General features: G+C 38.3%; 1 pseudogene; it reads right to left on the minus strand.

Annotated features, from left to right (window-relative positions):
* Window positions 1–5,311, minus strand: part of LOC123607266 — a 40,228-nt pseudogene extending 34,917 nt beyond the window's left edge.
* Window positions 5,312–6,000: the final 689 nt, after the last annotated feature.

Raw genomic sequence — 6,000 nt, forward strand, 5'->3', positions numbered from 1 at the left:
AGATTTCTATTCAGTTAATCTAAATATTATTATATAACAACTTACAGGAGAAATACTGTAAACCTCAAGTCATTTTATTCAGGGACTTGGTGAAAATGGATATGGGTAAGAGAGTATGGATAAGAGAATTGTTCAGTTCTGGTCTTACACAGGTAGTTATGATCTTCTGTGTGTTCCCAATTTTGCTTATCTCATGTGCTTGTGTGCCTTTTTCCTTTGTTTCAGTGACCCTGTTTCTACTTGCAGAAGATACTTTATCTCTGCTACTGCAACTGGTCTAAGATCTCTCAATATGGATCAATACCATTACTATGGAAGTTTTTATTTTCCCCCTTCATAAGCCCTGCAGAATATCTTATGAATTATTATTACTCAAGCATTGACTTCCCTCATTTGTTCACTACTACAGGTCAACTTCTAACTGGAGAGTCTGTTCTGTGATCATATACCTCTGCTGTGATTGGAAAGAGTGAGGTATGGGAATGTTTTACTTCTCCCAATTCCTGACTGGGGCCATAGTTGAAAATGCATCCTACTGTGGGTGGCCTCATGACACAAACTATGTAATTCAGTGAAACAAGCCCAAACTCTGTATCCTCTCACATCGTCATCCCCCACCTCTGGAATTTCAGAAGTTTCTACACACGGGTTTCACCACTTCTGATCCCCTGACTTTGCAACCTCTTTCCCTTTTGCCAGGCTCATGAACTACCAAGTCTGTACCTGTTGACATCATTTTTGCATTTATTGTTTCACTTCCTTTTTCTGTGGATATTTTGCCTGTGTTTCCTCTAAGTATATCCTCTGCCCTTTCACAGATCCTTTTCAGTTTCCCTGTCATTGTTTTCTGTATCCACAGGCTGGTTTCAGGGGTGGACAGGTGGTGCAAACCCTGCTGGAATGTGTTTTATCTTTCTTCTAACTTAGGTATGATTTGAACTTGGAGTGTGGTCTATCTAATGCTGAAGCCATAGTTCCAGTGTGGATTAATTCTTAATGCTTGTGGATTTGGTTGTTTTGGAGAGGGTGAGGAGAATATTTGGAAATGGTCAGTCTTGTTCTCTAAACCCCAGTGTTCGTACTTTTCAACGTTTATTTATTTTTGGGACAGAGAGAGACAGAGCATGAACGGGGGAGGGTCAGAGAGAGAGGGAGACACAGAATCGGAAACAGGATCCAGGCTCTGAGCCATCAGCCCAGAGCCTGACGCGGGGCTCGAACTCACGGATCGCGAGATCGTGACCTGGCTGAATTCGGACGCTTAACCAACTGCGCCACCCAGGCGCCCCCCCAGTGTTCGTACTTTTAATCGAGGTATCATGTGAACTTGTAAATATTGTTGGACTACATGTTGTCATGGATGTAAACGCTCAAATACTCCATCTAGAATATAATTGCTCATTGGATGAACAAAGATTTGTTTTCTTCTATCTCGTGGGGGGCTTTCTCAGGACATGTGTTGTAAGCTGTGTGGACTTTATTATTGGTATTTGTTATTATTACCTGTACATGTGTCTACCTCTACCAGGACCAGAATTCTGCTTTTCACTTTTGGCTACGTCCAAGCCCTAATTCCTTTTCATAAAGGTGTTGTTACATTAGGACTTTCAACAGTGATTAAAAACAAAATAACAGAGTAACACTTTTATTTTTTATTTATTTATTTTTTTAAATTTTTTTTTTCAACGTTTATTTATTTTTGGGACAGAGAGAGACAGAGCATGAATGGGGGAGGGGCAGAGAGAGAGGGAGACACAGAATCGGAAACAGGCTCCAGGCTCCGAGCCATCAGCCCAGAGCCTGACGCGGGGCTCGAACTCACAGACCGCGAGATCATGACCTGGCTGAAGTCGGACGCTTAACCGACTGCTCCACCCAGGCGCCCCAACAGAGTAACACTTTTAGAGATAGCATATGATTGAGGCACACTATCTTTTTTGAGCATCAGAAAAGTGCTTGACACTTTCGGAATGTCTCCAACTTTTAGTTTCAGCTTTACCTGAGTAATGTTGGAAAATATGTTTGTGTAAGCTTTTTTGAAATTTTTTGGAACAATATTATGTATAGCATGAGCAAAGAAGAAAAGAATAATTTACCAGGTGTTTTCTTTTGTGATCTTGTGAATGAGAATTTATACTAACTGATGGCTAGCTAACCCTACTGAGATAAGATGCTATGACTCATACATGATAAAAGATTCATTGGAATGATCTGATGTCAAGGTGATTTTGTACATAATGGAAAAGTGGGAAGATTTAGAAGGGAAATGAGAATTCTCTTTAATTTTTACATATTCAATTTACTAAAATCTTACATTAAACTGAGAGTTCATTTAAAAAAAAAAATGTTTGCTCTGGGGCACCTGGGTGGCTCAGTTGGTTAAGCATCCAACTTTGGCTCAGGTCATGATCTCACAGTTTGTGAGTTCGAACCCTGCATAGGGCTGTCTGCTGTCGGTACAGAGCCCACTTCGGATCCTCTGTCCCCTTCTCTCTCTGCCCCTCACCCCCTGCTCTTTCTCTCTCTCATGTGCGCGTGCGCGCTCAAAAATAAATGAACATTAAAAAAACTTGTTTGCTCCTGTTACTCTCTCTCTGTGAGTTGGTTTTACCACAAGAGCCTCTAACCTTCAATAATATTTACGTTATATTAGTCTAATACTATTATATTAGTCTAATACTATTATATGATCACAATATTAATATTTTATGATAGATTGTAACACTAAAGTACAGTAGTTATTAACATATTATACTAATATGTTTATACTAATATAACATTTATAGTAGTATACAAAATGTGTATATAAAATATATTTAAATATTTATAATAAATATAGCATGTTTCATCTTGGTCTTTTATCATAAATATATATATATATATATATATATATATATCTATCTCATAGATAATATATCAGTCTTTACTGTGTGACTCTGAGCTCTTTGAGGATACAAATTGTATCTTTATGTTTGGGGTCAGTATGCTGCACTTACTGGGTAGTTCCTTAATTTCTAGTCCTTAGATACATTTCTTTATATATCAGCTCCCTGAAATATGAGTAGTCCCCCATGCAAAAAAGAAAAAGTGTTCTGTGCCAAATAAATGTTAAAAATTGTAGGTTAAAAAAGACAGTAAATAGACTTCTTTTACAGCAGGACTTCTTAGGGCCTTTGATTAGCATGTGTGTGTTGTGAATCTCACAGGGAAGTTTTAGTATGAGCAATTGCATTCATTCATTCTTTCATTCATTCAGTATATTTTTAGTGTCTTAAATGTGGCAGACGTTATTCCCATTTATTCAGACTTAAACAGAGAACAAGAAGACAGGATCTCTTCTCCATGGAGTTTTCCACTGATAACAGTATTTTGTTCATTATTATTATTTAAAACATTTTTGAATTTGAGTGGAGTTGATATACACTATTAGTTTCAGTTGTGTAACATGGTGACTCAGTATCTTTATATCTTATGCTGTGCTGACCATAAGTGTAGCTGCTGCCTTTCACCATGCGCACGGTATTTTTTCCAAGGAATATCTCCTCAGAAGAACTCTCTGCCCTAAATATTTTTAAATTCATATTATAGGTAGTAGTATATATTTCTCTTTCTGCTTTTGTTTTCATTCCTGTTTAGAGATACCTGGATCCTCAATCACTACTATAAATGCTAACAGCAAATATTTATTGAATACTTACATGCTGGTTATTGTGAATAAACACTGAGTTCACTAAATAAAATGGCAAGGCAAAATGGTACAACCCTACTTATCCCTGACATTACTTTTGTCCTAATTCAATTTTCCATTATTTATCATTTGATTCCTAAACTTCCAGTAAGCTTAAAATTTACATATTGTATTATTTCCCCGGGTATGTATTTTCTTTTGGGTTTCCAGTCACTGCAGAATTACAGGAATGCTAGACAATTAAGGGTTTGATTATTTTGGTGCCTGATCATCTTAAGAAATGGTTTTGTGTTCCAAAACCAAGTAGTGGCTGAGAGTAGAGACAAATTACATGGCTTGTTTGGAATCTTGAAAAGTCCCACAAAGACACGATTGCTTGAAAAGGATGTAGAACTGAGAGTAGAGGCACCAGACCAAGATGTTTCATCACCAGAGAGAGAAATAGGTTCCAAACAGTGGCGTCCACAGAGGGCTGTTGATGGCCATCGTGTCAAAGTTCTCATTCTTACTTTTCATTGACAGGGAGCTGGCATGCATCTCAGCTGTGTCAGGAAATGTGTTTTTGACATTTGAGAGGTGAGAAGAGAGCCAGGAAGTAGACATTGGGACCTTTGAAATGATTACACAACTTAAGCCGGGTTCTTATTCTGTGGAAATAGTCATATCGAGTTATAAGTATGAAAATCGGGCTCCACTGCTTTGTAATGTCTAAAGAGCTTAACATTTCATCTTATTTTAAATAGCAGCAATGATGTACTTCGCCTGCATTTAGCCTTGTCAAGTAGATACTTAATGGAATTAAGTAACTGGAGCTTTATGCTCTGATACAGCCTTTAATAATTATAGAAAAAGTTTTGTGATTCCTATTTTGGAATTATTTTACTTTCATATCAGCAGTATTTGGCCAGTTCAAAAGACAAACTGTGCCCTTTCCCTTAATTTCTAGATTCAACACAGTGGTCTGGAATTAAAAAAAGTATTGTTATAATTCTGTTGAGATTGGGTGTGATTTCAAGTCTAGTTTATAAGTTAATTAAAACTGCTTCGGAATTAGGTCAGGCTCTTGTGCATTTGCTTTTGTGCTGTAATTGCTGCCTTTTGCTCTGTGAAGGGTTATGGGGTTAGTACAAGTAATCCCTCCTGCTCTCTCTTCATGCTCTGTGCTCAGGCTATAAACAAGAAGGGTGTGCAGATTCAAGAAAAGTACTTTTGTCAAAAGGGCTGCTGCCTGCTCTGCCCCCGTATGGACCTCTCAAAATGGTGGGCACAACTTTGGTTGGTCACAACAGGCTGGGGAATTCTTCCTGACAAGACAGAGAGGCAGCCTCTCACAGCAGATTCATGCGTTCAACAAAAGACTGCTTAGAGATGAATTGAATTCATAGTAGACCATTTTTTAAACAACCAAATTTAGCTTTTAAGTTAAAACAAATCAAAACAAAATAGCAAACAGCCTGCCGTTGACCTGCTCACGCTGGAATAGTGTTGGAGAACATGGTCATACAAGACCCCCTCCCGCCGTGTCCCTGGCTTTGGGTCTTCACTCCCATGATCTGTACTGCCCTGCACATCTTCCAGACCCACATGCTGATCACTTCCTTGAGCCTGAGCCCATATCCTCATTGCAGAGTGCTTTGTTTATGTCTGCATTTGCTCAGATGCCATCTGTGAAGCATCGAGCTATTGTGCCTGTATTTCTACTGGCCCTGGTTATTTCTCTTCCTATTTTCTATGGCACAAATAAGTGCAATTTTTGGGAAGCAGATGTTTTTTCAATGTGAATGATTCTGCTAACACTTAGCAAAAATCTATCTGCCGCAAAAGGCCTTTTGCGCTTGGGGTAAGCAGGATTTCATTGACCTCCCTCAATTTGGGCAGGAAAAGTTCGGTTTTCATTTGTATATTATCTGGAAAGAAATTTCTTTCTTATGTTGCTCACAAAATTTTGTTTCTCAGAATGTCTCCTCCCTCTTGGTAGTAAATCCCCTGACGACACTAGAGGGGATTAAAATTGTTCTGCTTGTTTTCTAGATGGTGGTTTTGCTAGGAGGGTGAAACTTGTATCTCTTTTAGGAGCTGCTTCAGAGTTTCCTAAAGATTGTTGTTGTTACCTGAAGGGTAACAGTGGGCTACTTTTACAGATAGTGTTGGTGATATGTAGGGACAATGAGGTAATATAATACATAGGACAGTGTATGACACACAGTATATGCTGTGTAATTACAGGTATTATTACTGTTGTTGCTGTTTTTATCTCAGACTATAATGGAAATACTTACGTAGTAACCAGAGAAAATGTATTTTACCCTAAA

This window comes from Leopardus geoffroyi, chromosome A2 (genome assembly GCF_018350155.1).
Source record: "Leopardus geoffroyi isolate Oge1 chromosome A2, O.geoffroyi_Oge1_pat1.0, whole genome shotgun sequence".
In the NCBI taxonomy this organism is placed as follows: domain Eukaryota; kingdom Metazoa; phylum Chordata; class Mammalia; order Carnivora; family Felidae; genus Leopardus; species Leopardus geoffroyi.